The sequence below is a fragment of the Pinus tabuliformis genome, chromosome 7 (genome assembly GCF_031772625.1).
Source record: "Pinus tabuliformis cultivar Carrire ecotype Pingquan chromosome 7, CPIR1, whole genome shotgun sequence".
NCBI lineage: Eukaryota > Viridiplantae > Streptophyta > Pinopsida > Pinales > Pinaceae > Pinus > Pinus tabuliformis.
This window is the reverse complement of record NC_142293.1, coordinates 2078809641-2078829248: the sequence shown is the minus strand read 5'-3', so window position 1 is coordinate 2078829248 and position 19608 is coordinate 2078809641. Positions and strand designations below refer to the sequence as shown.

At 40.7% G+C, this 19608-nt stretch overlaps 1 pseudogene across 1 annotated transcript in view; it reads left to right on the top strand.

The window, feature by feature from the left end:
- The window catches only part of LOC149256862 (mitochondrial import inner membrane translocase subunit TIM17-2 pseudogene), a 32859-nt pseudogene extending 13576 nt beyond the window's left edge, over nt 1-19283 (top strand). Inside the window, exon 2 of the transcript XR_016267299.1 lies at nt 18773-19283. The product of XR_016267299.1 is annotated as a mitochondrial import inner membrane translocase subunit TIM17-2 pseudogene (transcript). The remainder of the gene's footprint in view (nt 1-18772) is intronic.
- The last annotated feature ends 325 nt before the right edge of the window (nt 19284-19608 follow it).

Genomic DNA, 19608 nt, shown 5'->3' with positions numbered 1-19608 from the left:
TGCTCCATCAACATTGTCAGTAAATTCGTCAAAGAAATCTTTTCTAAAGGTCATGTGGCAGGTTGCTCCTGAATCAAGCAACCAATCATTTTTCCAAGAATCTAGTGAAGCATTAAACAAGTCTTCAGTGACTCCTATATTACAATGTGCCACAACATAATGAGTGGATTCAGGTGCTTTACCTTTCTCTTTGTCATGGTTTTTACCTTTGGTTTCATTTCTTTCTTGCTCAATTCTGTTCCAAGGCAATTTACATGTGGATGCATCGTGTCCAACTCTATTGCAACTTATGCAATGAAGATCGTACTTTTCTCCTTGGAAATGTCTGTCCCCTGCCTCTAAAATTTCGTCTTCCTTTTCCTCTTTGGCCACCTCTTCCTCTAGAAGAATCTTGAGCATGATTCTTCTCTCTATGTGCAAGACACGACTTCTTCAGAAGATTGAGGAGCCGTCTTCTTCCCAAAAGCCTTCTCTCTCTCAACAAACTTCTTCTCAAGGGAGTCAAAGGTAATCTCCTTGAGGTTTCCACTTGCTTGCAATGACTCAAGATAATTTGAATAAGTGGGATATAGTGCCTTGACATAAGCTATAAGAGGAATGTCTATTTGAACACCAGTGGTTTTGATATCATGCATAATAGATCTTACTTCTGATGCTAAAGCAAGAGGGTCATCATTTTTCAATTCAAGACTGAACAATTTAATCATCAATTGGACAACTTCAAGTTCAGAGTGTGAGTCATAGAGTTCCTTCAACTTCTGTAAGGCTTCAAAAGCATTTGAAAATGGTGAAATATGGCGACTCACCTCTTCATTTACAAATGCTGCAATCAAGGCATAGGCCTTGTTGTTCTTGTTTTCCCAAATGGTGATCTCCTTATCTGAGGTGGGCTTTGCAGGTTCATCATCTTCTTCTCCTACACAAACTCCTTTCCACATCTCATTGAAAATGAGAGTGTTTTATCTTCCTCAACCATTTGGTATGAAGCAATAACGTATGAAGCAATCAACGTTTGCGATATGTAATATATGGGTAGGCAACGTGTGATACCATGAAGATTATGATATGAATCAATCAATGTATAATATATGGGCAGACAATGTATGAGAGTGCTGTATGCAGGGTGGTCTAGAGCATTGTATGAGAGTAAGCAGGCAACATATGAGAGCGTTGTATGGGCATGGAGGAAATCAGAGTGGTATTGTAATGAACTGGTGGGTATTAACGCATATGGACTAGTGTGTATTAACGCATATGGATCGATGTGTATTAACGCATATGGACGAGTGATAACACAGGGGGGTGAGATGCGTTATATGACTGTGTTAAAAACGTAGTGTGGGTGTAACCGGGGGAGGTGTTGCGCAACACGGTAAGCGGTGGGAGGCTAGTGGGGTTGAGGCTCGAGGGAGAGGGCCAAGGCCCTGAGCATATGTGGAAGGGATTCATTGTTTGGAGCGATTGAGAATCAACGCTTGGAGTGATTGGAGCGTTTGGAAATCAGTTGCGGTAAATATACAACGTTTGGAGCGTTTGGAAATCAGTTGCAGTGAATATACAACGTTTGGAGCGATATATGAACCGGATATAGTTCGCAACAGTAACTGGGAGCGTTTGCCAGGAGCGATTGGGAGCGCTGTATAAAAAACACAATAAAAACGAAAATCGGTGGTGTGGCAACGTTAAAAAATGTAGATGTACAACGATGGTATTAAACGCATATGATAGCAGATTATAAAAAACACAGAGGACAAAGGTCATAGGAATGAAGAATATGGCAGATTGCAGAAATAACAAAAGGGAGTTATGATGGTATTAAACGCATATGATAGCAGATTATAAAAAATGTAGAGGACAAAGAGCATAGGAATGAAGAATATGGTAGACTGCATAAATGGCAAAAGGGAGTTACAAGGGCAGAAAAACTAAAAATAGAGTTGGCTCTAATACCATGTCAAGCCCGAAGGTAACTCCACAATGCGAATTGTGATTTTGCATGAATATTGCTCATGGATATATAAATGGAGGGAGAGACTATTGGGCTTCACCTCCCAGTGTCTCTTCATATTTCTAATCTCCTTATTTTCTATTTACATTATTTACATAGGTTTCCTAATCCCAAAGAGTAGTGCCAACACCTTAGTTGAGAGGGAGTGTTAAAATTGGCAACTAGGGCCAAATTCCACTTTGGACAGCTCATTTGATGGAGAGGATTATTACAATGAATTCCTCTTTTTGAGAGGACCGAAATCGACCTAAAGATCATTAAAATTGGATAAGGAAAAATATATTTTTGAATACAAGCCCACTCATGTGTAACTCATCAAGGTCGGCTAGGGGTTAATTAACCAAGTTAAACCCCTCTCCATCTCCTATAAAAGGACGTGACCTCCAACCTCATTAGAAACATCCATATCTCATTCTTCTTCTCTCTGAAATAGCCGCAGAAGAAAGGAGATCTCCAGCGAAGGTGATGAGGGCAAGATTGACATCATTTTAGTCTCCTTCATGGGCTGAGTTCCATAGGCAGGATGCCGAGGTTGGTTTGGAGAAATTCTGGGCTTATTTGTGAATTGTTTGCGGCCCATTTATCTTCAATTACAGGTCTGAGTTTGAAGTAGAGGGTGCAGCTTTGCATGAGGGTTGATCTAATGATGTTTTGGGCAAAACCCTTGGGGTAATATCTCCTAGAAGCATGCCGCACTTGGCTAGGTCATCTACAGCCAGGCCGCAGGCCTTGATATCTCTGTTCAGGAGGCTGAGAAACTACAAAAGGAAGGCCGCAATCTGCTATGCCTGATCAGGAGGCTGTGTGGTTCATTCTGAAGCTTAGAAGAAGGCTAAAGGGCAACAAGTTGTTGGAGGGACTATTTGAAGGAAGGTCACAGCTAATAGAAGGTCTGATGAGTATGAATAGGGTGCGGTAGCTGATTGTGTTTATGCCCTAACCAGTATCCAGAATTGCAGAGTAGAAGACCCTAGCCCTTGGTTCCAGAATCGCAATTTGATTGGGTCATCTTCTTGTTTAAGGGCTATGATATCAAATCTTCAAATTGGCAAGTCATTTTGTCTTTGAATCTCTCTCTGTGCTGAACATTTGATATTAATGATAAGAAGAATTGATAAAGGGTTTTCCTCATCTTGGGGTTTTTCCCTGGCTTGAGCCAATTTCTGTGTTCTCTTGTCTTGGCTTGTCCTTTACACATGTTACTTATGTTATTTCTTCAGTTACTATCAATGTGATAATGGTATATGTGATTGCTAATGGAAAGAAATGGAAATGAAAATTGGGCTTATGTGGAACACTGAAGTAATTGACCTAAGCAAAGAACATGTTAACCTAAAACTTAACAACCTGGCTCAAACATTTCCATATTAACACTCTGATACCTTTAGTTAACATGCCTTGTCAAAATAACACAAAGTACACATGCAGAATATCATGCATTCACATTTGATACTCATAATCATTAATATTTTTGATACTATTCATTAACCAGGCCCTGCATATGAGCAGACATATAGGCCTAACATTATATTCATCATGCATAACACATAATCTTGTAGAAGTAGAATAACATAGTTTAATAGTCATTACACGTAAAAATTAGCACATTCAATTCATTACAAAGCACAGAGTGAGAACACTTATCTTGAGGAACAATTTCTTAACTAGCTCTTAACTAGCTGCTGACTAAGGACATTCCTCCCAAAGTAGGCACTGTTGTTCTAGGTCTCTCAAGTTTCAACAACAGGCCACCCTCGAGCTGGGGCTATGACACCATAAGGGCAAACTATGCCTAATCTGCTCTTAGCCCAAAAAAGACCTGATGCTCAGGCATCCCACTCAACCAGCCATCCCAATCACCGGCTCTTTTTTCTTCTCGGGCACACACAACTCAAGAGGGGATCCCCCTTCTATGCAAATGCAATTCTTTAGGTTAGCTCTTTCTTCCAGTGCTTTAGTGTAGGCTGGCTAGGAAAATCTCTATGCTGTGATTGTTGGAAACACGATTTCCGTTACACTAAAACCTGAAGATGTTAGTAAATGGATGTATCGCCAGAGCTAATGGATCCCCCCGAGGTGGTTGAGCACATGTCATGAAACACATGGGGAGTGCTGGATTATCCAATGCCCAACAATCTCCCCCCCAGTGCGAGTTGGGGGTGTTTTGAACTTGAGACCTTTGGCTCTGATACCACTTGTTGGAAACACAATTGCCATTACACCAAAACCTATAGGTGTTAGTAAATGGATGCATCACCAGAGTTAACGGATCTCCGAGAGACGATTAAGCACATGTCACAAAACACATAGGGGAGTGCTGGTTTTATCCATGCAACAAGGACACCAGGGATGTTGATGGTAGCGATACATCAGATAATTATGGAATTCAACTTCGTTATCCCTTCTAATCTCTACTATGTCTTGCTTACTAGGCATGGACAGATGATCCTACGACAATTTATGTTATCCTAAGTTTGATTTGCCCTATTTTAATTTACTATGCCTCTACTTTCAGCCCAAAAGAACACTAATAATAAAATAATATTTTATTTCATGACTTTGCCTTTGGCCGTCTCTCGTGGAGTCACAGCTCTCCAATACTTTTTTCCACCCCTCCATACAACCAACGGTGTAATGTGAAGCACAGAATTCAATGGCAGGGAGATATATATATATATATATATCTTATTAATAAATGAATACTGAATTGAATGATTACATTTTTAGAGAGAGGCCCGATTATATACAACCTTAGGTGCCTCTTGGTGAAAACGCATGATCTTTGGTCATGCCCTTTTGCCTAAATAACTACAGCTAATCTAATTTTACATAACCCTAACTAATTTTTACATAACATTGCCTTCCTCTCAAAAGAATGCTTTGTCCTAAAAGCATACGTAACGACAGATGTTGTTGACAAAATGATTCATTCTCCCAAGAAGCTTTTTCTTCGGGTAAGTCCTTCCACTTGGTCAAATATTCCTTGATAGTATGATGTCGAAGCTTTCTTTCTCTGGTAGACAAAATACCTTCTGGTTCTAGAATGATTCTTCCCTCATCATCCAGGGATGGAAGCGTTGTTTGCGTTGATTGATTGTTGCCTAGTGCCCTTTTAAGGCAGGAGACATGGAAGTTGTTGTGAACACGATTTTTCTCTAAAATGCTTAAACCATACGCAACTTGACTGATCTTTTTGTTGATTTGATAAGGTCCGTAGAACTTGGGTGCCAATTTGTTTTTTCCTTTCTGTTTTAAGGACAATTGTTTGTATGGTTGGAGCTTGACAAACACCCATTCTCCGACTTCAAACTCTCTTTTGGTTCTGTTTCGGTCTGCTTGTTGCTTCATACGATTCCTTGTATTATTCAAGTTTTCTTTTAGTATTTGGACGATTTTTTGGTTTTCTTCTAGTTGATTTTTAACAGCAGGTAGATTTGTCTGGACAATAGCTAGATCTTTCCATTGTGGGGGTTCATATCCATACAAAGCTTGGAATGGCATCATTTTTGCTGATGTATGATAAGTAGAATTATACCACCACTTGTTGAAATTTGGTAGCGGAGGACAGGTGGTTCCCTAAGGCTTTGATCTTTGGCCTAGGGAAAAGTGTCCAAAAGAATTTAATTTTTCTCCTAAAGTAACTTTATAATTTTTATAAAGTTAAATCTAATTTGAAAGTGACTTTAAGTGATAAAGTTACTAAGTCTAATTTTAAAGTGACTTTATAAAGTCAATGAAAAATTAGAAAGGAAAAGTGACTTTGGAAATAAATGACTAAGTGGGTCTTTATTAAAGTGGGGTGAATTAAAAAATAGAAAGTGAGATTTAAATGAGCATTTAATCTCAGCCATTGATCTAAATCTATTTCAGCCATTGGATTTAGGGATCACCCAAAAGTCACTTAGGGTTGGGTTAAGGGAGGAAAAGGAGGAAAAGATCATTCATTCTTTCATGAGCAGATTGAGAGAAGGAGAGCAAGAGAGCAAGGGAGATTTCTGGGCGGTGTAACAGCAAAGCTGAAAGCGGTGTAACAGCAAAGCTGCAAGCGGAGTTACAGCAAAGCTGAACGCAGAGTAACAGCAAAGCTGCACGCAGAGTTACAGCAAAGCTGAACGCAGAGTAACAGCAAAGCTGCACGCAGAGTTACAGCAAAGCTGAACGCAGAGTAACAGCAACGCTGCACGCAGAGTAACAGCAAAGCTGCAAGCGGAGTAACAGCAACAGCAACGGTGTAACAGCAACGGTGTTTCAGCAAGGCTGAGATAAGTTGTAAAAGTCTGTTTGTTGATTTTTTGCTGAACATTTCTCCTACTGTAAAAAGGCATTTTCCAGAAATAAAGAAGAGCTCTCAAACTGGTTTTCCCCAAGAGTTGTAGGGGGTTTTTCCAGGGTCAAGTTGACCAAAAATCTCTGTGTTTAAATGTGTTTTAATGGCTGTTTATTACTGCTGATTTCTATTTCTGCAATTTCCAGCATTCTGTAAAATTTCCAGAATTTGTGTTTTCAGCAATATTTATTTTTTCCAGCTTGTTGAATGTATGGTTATGGGAAAGGGCATTTAACTATATGGGAGAAATAAGGTGAAACTGAAAACCGGGGTGGGAAACAGAAAATTTTACATGGTATCAGAGCTTGAGTGCTGAAGGGCAGTTTGGGACAGCAAAAGAGAAAAAAAATACAGCTGCTGATTTTTTCACTCAGAAAATTCCAGCAAGCTGATTTTTCATAAACAGCAGGTTTATCTTTACCACAGCAGTGCTATTTTTCAGTTTTAGGACAGCAAGATGTCATTGGGATTGAGGGTGGAGGATAGGTTGGATGGGCATACAAATTACAGCGTTTGGAAGGAGAGAATGCAGAGTATCTTTGAGGAGGCAGAAGTCTGGGATATCATGGTGCATACAGCACAACACCCTGTTGTTGTGCCTACTGATGCTACTCAGTTGGCAGCTTATAATAAAAAGAACAACAAGGGTAAGAGGCTGATTCTAGACGGAATCAAAGATCATTGCATTCCTCATGTGAGAGGAAAGAGCAATGCCCATGAGATGTGGACAGCATTGTCCAATCTCTACCAGAGTACCAATGAGAACCGGAAGATGGTCCTGAAGGAGAAACTGAAGAACATTAAGATGGGGAATGATAGTGCAGCTGGATATCTCACAAAGATTACCAATGTGAGAGATGAGTTGGCAGCGATTGGAGAGGCCATTCCATCCACTGAGTTGGTGCGTATTGCAGTGAATGATTGGAGAGGCCATTCCATCCACTGAGTTGGTGCGTATTGCAGTGAATGGCCTCCCCCGTTCATGGTTGAACTTTGCTGATGGGGTTTGTGCACGTGAGACCCTTCCCACATGGGAGAGGTTTTGGGATGATTGTATTCAGACAGAGATTAGGAAATGACAGCTTGGGGTAGCCAAGCCAGTTGAGCAGGATGAGGACGTAGCACTGATGGCAGGAGGCAAGAAAGGCAAAGGGAAGAAGCAGGCTTCCACAAGCGGTGGTGGAGGCAAAGGCAAAGGTAAAGGTAAATAGGGTAACTCACAAAAGGACTATTCCAAAGTAAAGTGTTGGAATTGTCAGAAGATGGGACACTATGCAGTTGTGTGTCCGGAGAAGAAGAAGAAGAAGGGGAAGACCCAGGCTGTGGCAGCGTCAGCTGAGATTGAGGACTTTGCAGGTCGTTTTGACCGGGAGTTTGCGTTCACTACATGTGAGTCCTCTAGTGCAGGATCACCTGCCACACAGGTTCAGAGGGAGCATGCTTTTCCCTCGATTAGCGGAGCATCTACAGGTATCTGGTATGTGGACAGTGGGGCTTCACGTCACATGACAGGAGTCCGGGAGTACTTCTCAGAGCTTTCAGAGAGTGGCACTGATATTGAGGTAGTACTCGGTGATGACAGAGTTGTTAGAGCAGTCGGGGTGGGGACAGTGACATTTCAGAGGGAGTCCAAACCTCCCTTGAATGTGTCAGAGGTTCTTTATGTGCCAGGGATGAGGAAGAACCTCATATCCGTCTCAGCTTTGGAGGACAGAGGATATGAGGTACTGTTCAGGGAAGGACAGGTGTTGATGTATCCCAGGGGCTCTCCAGCTGATTCAGCTAGAGTGATAGGTGTACGCCATGCAAAGGTGTACAAGTTTGCATTCCAGCCCCCTTTGGCATTGAGCTGTAGTACCGACAGCAGAGCTAGTAGTTCTGAGCCGTGTGAGATTTGGCACCGCAGGATGGGACACATGTCTCATGGAGCCTTGAGGACATTGCGGGAGATCACCACAGGTGTGCCAGATTTCAGTACTGATCACTTTGATACTTGCAGAGGTTGTGCGATGGGCAAGTTTGCCAAATCCCCTTTTCCCAGCAGTGACAGCAGAGCGACGGGGATACTTGATTTGATTCATTCCGATGTGAGCGGTCGGATGTCTCATGTTTCCTTGAGTGGATATGAGTACTATGTCTTATTCATTGATGATCACTCCAGGAGACCTGGATTTATTTCTTGAAGACCAAGAGTGAGGTCTTCAAGCGGTTTCAGGAGTTCAGAGCTCTTGTGGAGACTCAGACAGGTCGAAAGATCAAGTCCCTGAGGTCGGACAATGGAGGAGAGTACACCCTTGGAGAGTTTGTTGACTATTGTGCGGAGGCAGGCATTAGGAGGGAGTTCACTGTTCCTTACAACCCCCAGCAGAACGGGGTTGCGGAGAGGAAGAACAGATCCATCATAGGGGCTGCCAAAGCCATGTTACATGATCAGGGGTTGCCATTGTTCTTGTGGGCAGAGGCCTGCAACACAGCTGTTTACTTGCAGAACAGGAGTCCGCATCGTGCCTTGGGGCACATGACTCCGGAGGAGGCTTTCTCTGGGAAGAAGCCTGATCTTGGTCATCTTCATATCTTTGGATGCATTACATACTCCTATATACCCAAGGAGAAGAGGACCAAACTAGAGCCCACCGCAGAGAAGGGTATCTTTGTGGGCTACAGTGAGACCTCAAAGGCCTTTCGGATTTACATTCCTGCACAGAGGAGAGTTGTTGTCAGACGGGATGTGAAGTTCGAGGAGGACAGGGCCTTTAGGAGGTCACGGGAGTTAGAGTATCTGGATCAGCCAGACCCTCAGCAGCGGTTGAGTCAGTCGCAGGGATCCAGTGGGCAGGGATCAGGAGGATCCGGAGGTACATCTATGAGGATGTCAGGTCCATCAGTGAGCAGTGGCTCGCCGAGCCAGAGGGGTGGTGCTCCGGGTAGCATGCAGAGCAGTTCACAGAGCAGTTCACTAGGGAGTCCACTGATGGACAGTTCACACGGTACCTCAGCTTCTACAGGTTCAGGTGCAGGCAGGAGGACAGCAGACAGACAGTCAGGAGTTCAGGCTACTGATGGGGATGAGGAGGAGGAGTTTCATTCTCCTATGGGAGAAGCATGCTCAGGGAAGAGGAAGCCCAAGTGGCTTCAGGACACCTTGAGAGATGCCACATCTGTTGCTGAGCCGAAGAGGCCGGTCAGAGAGAGTAGACCACCTGAGAGATTTTGTAGCTATATGGCGATGGTTACCAGCATCCTTGACTCTGAGCCTTCTAGCTATGAGGAGGCAGCTAGCCAGCAGGTCTGGAGAGAGGCCATGCAGGAGGAGTATTCTTCTATCATGAAGAATGATGTTTGGGAGGTGGTGCCGAGGCCTGAGGGCAAATCCGTGGTTACTTCCAGATGGCTTTACAAGGTAAAGCATGCTGCAGATGGCAGCATTGAGAAATTCAAAGCAAGGTTTGTGGCTAGAGGGTTCTCACAGGTAGAGGGAGTTGATTATGAGGAGACCTTCGCTCCCGTGGCTCGATATACTTCGATCCGCTCCATTATATCGATAGCAGCAGAGATGGGTTGGAAGATCCACCAGATGGATGTGAAGACCGCATTTCTCAATGGCTTCATACAGGAGGAGGTGTACATTGAGCAGCCACAGGGCTTTGAGGTGCATGGGAAGGAGTCCCATGTGTGCAGATTGAAGAAGGCCCTTTATGGCCTGAAGCAAGCTCCCAGAGCTTGGTACTCCAGGATAGATGCATACTTGCAGGGGATGGGTTTCACAAAGAGTGAGGCAGATCCGAACCTTTACTTTATTGTGATTGGTGAGGAGCCTCTCATTCTGGTGCTGTATGTGGATGACTTGATCATTACAGGTGCAGAGAGACTCATAGAGCACTGCAAGAGAGATCTTGCGGCGGAGTTTGAGATGAAGGACATCGGCTTGATGCATTACGTTTTGGGTTTGGAGGTGTGGCAGGAGGAGGGGCATTTCTTCCTGGGGCAGGGGAAGTATATTGTGGACATCCTTAGCAGATTCCACATGGAGGATTGTAGACCCATGTCGACACCGATGATCACCAACTGGAAGAAGCTTCATGCTTCGGATTCCGAGTTGGTGGATCCCACATTGTACAGGCAGCTGATTGGTTCCTTGATGTATTTGGTCAACACCAGACCAGATATCTGTTTTGCAGTCAACACGATGAGTCAGTTTATGTGTGAGCCTAGGAAGGTTCACTGGGTGGCTGCAAAACACATTTTGCGGTACTTGCAGGGGACAGTGGATTATGGTCTGGACTACAGGCAGGGAGATGGAGTGAGATTGGCAGGATACACTGATTCTGATTGGGCAGGTTGTGCTTCTGATAGGAAGAGCACTTCAGGGTGTTGTTTTGGGTTGGGTTCAGCAGTAGTGTCATGGTTCAGCCGGAAGCAACAGTCAGTAGCACTGAGTTCAGCGGAAGCAGAGTATATGGCAGCCAGTCTAGCTAGTTGTGAGGCCATCTGGCTTCGCAAGATGTTGTTTGGCTTATTTGGTCAGCCGTTGAGACCTTCAGTGATTTACTGTGATAATCAGAGTTGCATTAAACTCACGGAGAATCCAGTATTTCATGACAGGTCAAAGCATATCGGGATCAGATATCATTTCATCAGAGACCATGTTCAGAAGGGAGCTGTGAAGCTTGAGTATATTTCCACTGATGAGCAGGTTGCAGATATTCTTACCAAAGCCTTACCACGGGGCAAGCATGTCTACTTCAGAGACAAGATGGGTGTGGTGAGGAACACCTTCCTCGGTAAGAGGGAGTGTTGAAATTTGGTACCGGAGGACAGGTGGTTCCCTAAGGCTTTGATCTTTGGCCTAGGGAAAAGTGTCCAAAAGAATTTAATTTTTCTCCTAAAGTAACTTTATAATTTTTATAAAGTTAAATCTAATTTGAAAGTGACTTTAAGTGATAAAGTTACTAAGTCTAATTTTAAAGTGACTTTATAAAGTCAATGAAAAATTAGAAAGGAAAAGTGACTTTGGAAATAAATGACTAAGTGGGTCTTTATTAAAGTGGGGTGAATTAAAAAATAGAAAGTGAGATTTAAATGAGCATTTAATCTCAGCCATTGATCTAAATCTATTTCAGCCATTGGATTTAGGGATCACCCAAAAGTCACTTAGGGTTGGGTTAAGGGAGGAAAAGGAGGAAAAGATCATTCATTCTTTCATGAGCAGATTGAGAGAAGGAGAGCAAGAGAGCAAGGGAGATTTCTGGGCGGTGTAACAGCAAAGCTGAAAGCGGTGTAACAGCAAAGCTGCAAGCGGAGTTACAGCAAAGCTGAACGCAGAGTAACAGCAAAGCTGCACGCAGAGTTACAGCAAAGCTGAACGCAGAGTAACAGCAAAGCTGCACGCAGAGTTACAGCAAAGCTGAACGCAGAGTAACAGCAAAGCTGCACGCAGAGTTACAGCAAAGCTGAACGCAGAGTAACAGCAACGCTGCACGCAGAGTAACAGCAAAGCTGCAAGCGGTGTCACAGCAAAGTTGAAAGCGGAGTAACAGCAACAGCAACGGTGTAACAGCAACGGTGTTTCAGCAAGGCTGAGATAAGTTGTAAAAGTCTGTTTGTTGATTTTTTGCTGAACATTTCTCCTACTGTAAAAAGGCATTTTCCAGAAATAAAGAAGAGCTCTCAAACTGGTTTTCCCCAAGAGTTGTAGGGGGTTTTTCCAGGGTCAAGTTGACCAAAAATCTCAGTGTTTAAATGTGTTTTAATGGCTGTTTATTACTGCTGATTTTTATTTCTGCAATTTCCAGCATTCTGTAAAATTTCCAGAATTTGTGTTTTCAGCAATATTTATTTTTTCCAGCTTGTTGAATGTATGGTTATGGGAAAGGGCATTTAACTATATGGGAGAAATAAGGTGAAACTGAAAACCGGGGTGGGAAACAGAAAATTTTACACCACTCAGCGAGATGTAACCATTGAGCCCACTTATTTTGTTTTTCTGTAGCGTAGCAACGTAGGTAGGCCTCCAAACATTTATTGACAACTTCTGTTTGTCCATTTGTTTGAGGATGATAAGTGGAACTCATATTTAGGTAGGTTCCTATGTGGTTGAACAACTCCTTCCAGAAATTACCCTTGAATTTGGCATCTCTATCACTTACAATGACTTTCGGAAAACCGTGTAACTTATATATAGTTTTGCAAAATATTTCAGCTATTTCTTTCGCTGAGTATGACTTCTTTATTGCCATAAAGTGAGCATATTTGGTGAGTCTGTCGACTACTATGAAAATCTTGTCCTTGCCTTCAGACTAGTAATCCTTCGATAAAGTCCATCGAAATTTCTTCCCATTTCTGATTTGGAATGTTTAAAGGGTGAAGTAATCCCGGTGTCATAATATTTTTGCTTTTATTCCTTTGACATGTGTCACACTCTGCTACATATTTATGAATATCGCGACTCATTCCTTTCCAAAAGAAGGATTGACGTGCATTGTAGTAAGTATTAAAGAATCCTACATGTCCAGCTGATGGTGAGTCATGTGACTCCTTGAGTATCTTAAATTTAAACTTGGAACTTGCATTTAAATAGATTCTTCCCTTGTGCCATAGAATATCATTCTTCCACTCAAATTTTGGGTTGTTGGGAAGGTTATTGGTTATTGCCGTTATTTCTGGATTCTTGGCATATTCACTTCGAATTTCGTTAAGCCATTCAGGAACAACAACCGAGATTGCAAGTAGTGTTGATTCTTCGTCTTTCCCGGATAGGGCATCTGCTACTACATTGTCTTTTCCTCTTTTATATAGTATTTCCAAGTCAAAGGTGGCAATTTTTTCAATCCATTTTTGTTGTTCTTCGGAAAGTGTTTTTTGTTGAAGGAGGTGCTAGAGATTGTTATGGTCTGTTCGAATGGAAAACTTACTTCCCAAAAGATATTGCCTCCACTTAGCTAGTGCGTGCATAATAGCGAGCATCTCTTTGTTGTATGTGGATTTGAGGTGTTCTCTTTTGTTGAGCTTCCCTACTTTCAAAAGCTATTGGATGCCCTTGTTGCATTAATATTGCACCTATACTGAATCCAGAAGCATCACACTCAATGATAAATGGTTTAGAAAAATTTGGTGTTGCTAATAGGGAGCATTAGACATAATTTTTTTTAATTTTTCAAAACACCTTCCTGCTTTCTCATCCCATAGAAACGAATTCTTCTTTAAAAGATTTGTCAGAGGTGCAATTATATGTGCATAGTTTTTGATAAACCTTCGGCAATATCGAGTCAAACCTAAGAACCATCTTAGCTTGGATATATTGACAAGTTTGGTCCATTATTTTATAGCTTTGATTTTATGAGGATCCACCTTCACACCTTCATGGGATATAATGTGTCCAAGGTATTCTATTTCTTCCTTTCCGAAGGTGCATTTGGATTTTTTGCATTAAACTGATGCTCTTTTAATAGTGTAAGAACTTTATCGAGATGTTGTAAGTGCTCTTTCCAAGTTTTACTGTAAATTAAAATATCATCAAAGAATACTAATACAAACTTCCTAAGATGTGGACGAAATAATTCGTTCTTAGTTGCTTGAAACGTTGCTGGTGCATTCGTTAAACCAAACGACATTACTTTAAATTCATAGTGACCTTCGTGTGTTCGGAATGCCGTTTTTGGTATGTCTACCAATATGATTCTGATTTGATAATTTCCTGACCTTAAGTCTAATTTTGAGAAGTACTTTGCGCCATGTAGCTCATCGAACATTTCGTCGATAAAGGGAATTGGGAACTTGTTTTTTATTGTTATTTTGTTCAATCCTCTATAATCAATGCATAGCCTGAATGAACCATCCTTCTTCCTTACCAATACCGCTGGAGCAGCGTAAGGACTTTTACTTTTCGAGATGATCCCACACTTTAAAAGGTCTTGGATTAATCTCTCAATTTCCGTTTTTTGGTGATGTGGATATCGGTATGGCTTGATGTTGACAGGGTCTAACCCTGCTTTGACTTCTATTGTATGCTCAATTTCCCTATTAGGAGGCATCTTCATAGGTAGGTCTTGAAATACTTTTTCATGCTTCTGAATTAGATCTTGTATCTCTGGTGACTCTTCACTGATCATATTTGCAGATAACATTTCTAATTGGTGACATTGTACTACATAAGCGGGTGCTCCTTTTCGAATCATCTTCATCATCTGAGATGATGATACAACTTGATTTTCTGGTGCTTGGAATTCGTGTAATTTGTACCTCTGACCTCCCCATTTGAATTTTATGAATTGTATTTGATGGTTGGTGGCATAAGTACCTAAAGTTCGTAGCCATTGGATACCTAAGACCACATCTACTCCTCCTAATGGTACAGTGAAGAATGGAGATTCTAAATTAAAGTCTTGAATATGCAATTTGACCTTATGGCATTTTCCCACTTTTTCAATCTTCTTACCATCAGCTACCATCACCTTCATGTTTGGTAAGGGAAATGAAAAAATATTGAGTCTCTTTGCCATGGTCGCATCTAGAAAAAATATGTGTGCTACCAGAATCATTGAGAACCACTACGTTGTTCTTCTTTATATGTCCTTTCAACTTTAAAGTATGAGGTTGTGATATACCTGTTATAGCTGATAGTGACACTTGTGGAATACTTCCGTCATCTAATTCTGGTGAGAATTCTGGGGCATCTTCTATTTCTTCTATGTCAGAATCTTCACTATTTGAGTCATTCTTTGCTTCACAATTATATAGGTTCTTTGGTTTTTTTCCTTTAGCACACCTATGTTTGGGGTCCCACTTTCACCACAGCGTTTGAATTTGCCTTCTTTTATCCTTTGTATTTCCACATTAGATTTTTCATTTTCACGACAATGTGGTGTAACATATCTTGTATTGTTGGAGTCCACATACTGGGGTACTCCTCGTCTTGAATATGCTTTTTCCGATTTTGACCAAAATATTTGTTCAAATTTCTTTTCAGCAGTTTTTGCTTTTTGTCTTGCTACTTCTATTGACATAATGTCATGCATCTCAAGTTCTACTTGTAAATGAGTTTTAAGTCCAGAGACGTATGATTGAATTAGACGAGACTCTGATAACCCATGTACTCGTGTTACTAAGGTCTTCCATTCTTGAGTGTATTCGTCCACACTTCTTTTTTGTCGTAAATTGATGAGTTTTGAAAAGAACTCTTCTTCCTTTACACCTTGGAATCTTTTAAAGAATGCATCCTTAAATTTTCTCCAACTAATGGCGTGTGTCGTCTTTTTCCACCACATATACCAATTATGCTTCCCCTTCCATTTTCATGGATGCGTGCCTGAGCTTTTCGTCATCATCATTGATGTCATATATCTCAAAGTATTCTTCTGCTTTATTTATCCATGCAACATTGTTTTTTTCGTTTCCATCGAATTTAGGTATCTCGACTTTTGCCTTTCGCTGGTATGTCGCTAATGGCTGAACGAAAAAGGGGTGTTGATTGGTAAAGGTATCTCAGAGTTGCTTATTTGTAAGAGTCGCGTTACTCATTTCTTGGTGGGGTGTCGCTGATTTTTTGGAGATTCAGGGTTATGAGAATCTGTTGATTTTGTTGAGTTTGACGAATGGTGCTCTTGATTTTCTTCATCTTCTTGGAGTAGTTGTTTGGATGTAATATCCTGCTTTCTACACAGGAAATTCAGCATTGCCAAGGCCTGTTTTTGATTCAATTCGGACTGGGTCTTATTCTGATCCATCTGTTCTTCTATTCAATTCGTTGTATCCTGAAGCCTCTTGATATCATCAGACTGCCTACTAAACTTACCCTCGAGATCGATTAATCTCGTAGTGACATCACCGGAGTTGTTAGTCACCTTATTTTCCACTTCAATCAATCCTTTATTTAAATCGGCCATTGACATTGTCGACATTGAGCGAGTTTGTGGGGGCGTATATTTATCTGCTAGCTTAATTTTTTTTTAAATAATTAAATTAAATTAATTAATTTAATTATATGGCACAGGTTTTTTTTGTTTATTTATTTATTTATTTTTTCGTTTATCTATATTTTGGTTGTTATATTTTTTTAATTAAATTATATAATATAGTTTTAATATATGTGTGGATAAATATATCAAACTTTATATAATAATATGAAATATGATTTCAAATGGCACGGGTTATCAACTGGCACTAGTTTGGGTGCCTCGCAACTTTTTAACACGCAGCATATGAGGGTCAACAAGAGGGACGACAGTAGCGAGACTTTAACACATATCATGTCGAGGGTCAACAAGAGGGACGACGAAAACAGATGTGGTACGACGGGTGACAGCAACGGAAAGTGCTAGTGTATTGAGGACAGTTAGCAAGGATGTGGCACAACAGACGACGGTAGAGGACAAGCAATGTTGGGGTGGTGAACATGCACAGCAAGGGGAACACTGTCGTCTGACAAGTCAACCAATGCGGCAATGATACCTGACTTCTACACCACTAAGACAAGCCTCTTGTTTGTCATGAGGTTGGAATGCGGACACACAGTGGCTCGTGATGATGAGGAGGACTGCACAGATAAGGTGTTGACAAGCAAGAACAACATACAGGGAGCAGCGGAGGAAAACACAGCGAAGGTGGACAGGGTTCGAGAGGGACACGATAGTAGGATCGAGACTGAAGGAATTGTTGGATGGATGGGTGAAACCGACACAGGCGAGAGGATTCGAACCTCTGATACCAGATGAAGCACAGACTTCAATGGTAAGGAGAAATATATATATATATATATATATATATATCTTATTAATAAATGAATACTGAATTGAATGATTACATTTTTAGAGAGAGGCCTGGTTATATACAACCTTAGGTGCCTCTTGGTGAAAGGGCATGATCTTTGGTCATGCCCTTTTGCCTAAATAACTACAGCTAATCTAATTTTACATAACCCTAACTAATTTTTACATAACATAATGATGTTTTTATTAATACATGTGCATGTATGTATAACTTTACATTGTTAGCTCAGCGGCCTTTCAGCATACAGGCTCTTTGGGCTTTAATCTCTACAGGCACTCCAGCCTCCAAACTTATATACATGGGCACATAGAGCCAACAAATCCTGGCTTACTAGCCCAATGAAAAATATGCACAATACACATTAGGGGTCACTTTGGGGATGTTACATTGTTTCACTAGATGATTACAAAATTGTAAAAAACATGTTTTATCTTTTCGCTTAGCTTCGTTTCCTTGCTGTTGATTTGTCTGAGACTATATCTGCTTGTGGATAATTCTCTTTCTGTGCACAATTTTCTTGTTCTCATCTTTTATAGCATGAGTCCTCTTTCAAATTATTTCTGTATTCTACAGCAGAAATTTCCTCTCAAATTGGGGTGATATGTGGGTTCTTGTGCTTTCTTGTTTGGCAGGTGCATTTTCTTTTTGTGACTGGCCATGTCTGAATCTTTGGCACTGCTGGGCTGCACCTGTGTGTGTCGAGGCACTGCACACAAATGATTTGTGAGAGTTGTCGGGGTTTGGCAGGTTTCTCTTCTGGTTGTATGGTCTTCTTTTGTGCATTGTCAAGGATTTTTCCTTCTTTCCTTGCTTCAAATTATCAGAAACAATTTTAACAATAAAATTATAAATACACTTGCCTTCTAAGAGTTTTGATTAAACTATTTTTCTCTCTGTCCTCGGACAAAACTCTTGGTTGCTTACAGTTGTAGCAATCACACACATGTCCCCTTTCAAACCAAACTCTTGAGCTTCAAATTCTTTAGAATTGCTATCATTTTCTCCGGAACTCATTGTCTGCTACCATGTAGAAACTAAGAATGCCAATATACAGGTTCTTTTATAATCTTCCCCCCTGGCCTCCAACAACAGGAATTGTACCATGTGTTGGTCTTAATACTAATTTATTGATGTCTCTTCCAAAGTGCACTCCGAAATACTGCAATTTTTCAAAATTATCAGTACCTGGCCATTAGGTCTTTATGCCAACCATGTTGATGTATAGAATGAATGTAATGTGGGTGAAAAAACTACTATTATGATATTATATGATAGAGCATGCCTGATAAGCTCACAAAAGTAATTACTGAATTACATATTCTGAAATTACAAGCACTACTTAATGGAACTTGCATTGACATCTGGCATTTTATTTCTGGAAATTTTGTGTCTAGTCCTGTTAAACAGCACTGAGTATGTTGCAAAATTAAACTTTATTTCCAGTCATACCTAAGTTCTGATATGTGTGACGTGTGTGCTCATCTCAATTCAGCGATTTATGAAGGAAAAATGGAAGAAAATTGTTATACTTGCAATTTTCATATTCATCTGTGTTGACAATTATCATATGAACTATGGGGGTCAATACGTTGGAATTTATTTTTGCAACCTTATTGTGCAAATTCCAGGCAAATTATTTTGCTTTTAACCATTGGAGTTCGGTAATTGTGCAGGAATCAAGGAGAGTTTTCAGCTATCCATGCTATATGCGACCAGCTAATATAATTATGTAGTTCAAGGACGGGATTGATCCATCATGTCAAATTGACCTTGGTTGATGGAAATTCTCCTAATTTGAGTTCTGTGGCTGTTTACTCTTCAGAGCCGTAAGAAATTTTGTTTATTTATTATAGAGCTGTTTGGCTACGCATTAATTTATGTGAAGGCTGTGGAAATGAATGTGACAGGTGCGATGTGCTTTTTGCAAAGGGCTGACGAACAAAATGTAGCTGTAGGAGATTAGTGTATTTTTTATGCCAGTGGATGAGGGAAACACATTTTTTCTTAAATGAACATAGATTATCTGATTAGGACTTTTAGAGAGGCTTATTGATGTTACGAATGTTACTTAGAATTCCTTTCCACAGGTTATCATGTAGTCTTCAGAAATGGTGCCTGGGAACTTACTGTATATATGTTTGTTAGAAGCTTTTATACAATTAGCACTGGTTGCTTCTTTTATTATTGTTGACGAGTTTTAATAACTTTCCCAGAGAATTCATTATGGTGCTCAAGTTTCAAGATTACATTTTCTCAAAATGTGAGGCACTTATTTCAATTAAACTGCAGCTTAAAGTTCTGCTTTAAAATTAGTTTGGAAAGCGGATATTGTCAATCCTGGCAGAGAAAACAGAGCATCTTTCTCTTTAATTTCCTCACCTGGCCATTTATAAGCACAATGCTTTTTACATTGCTGAAATGTCTGTACATTTCTTAATTTTTTAAATGATTGGTACTATAGCTAGACTAGGTCCTCATGGGAGTACTTAGGAAGAATGAAGAGCATGTT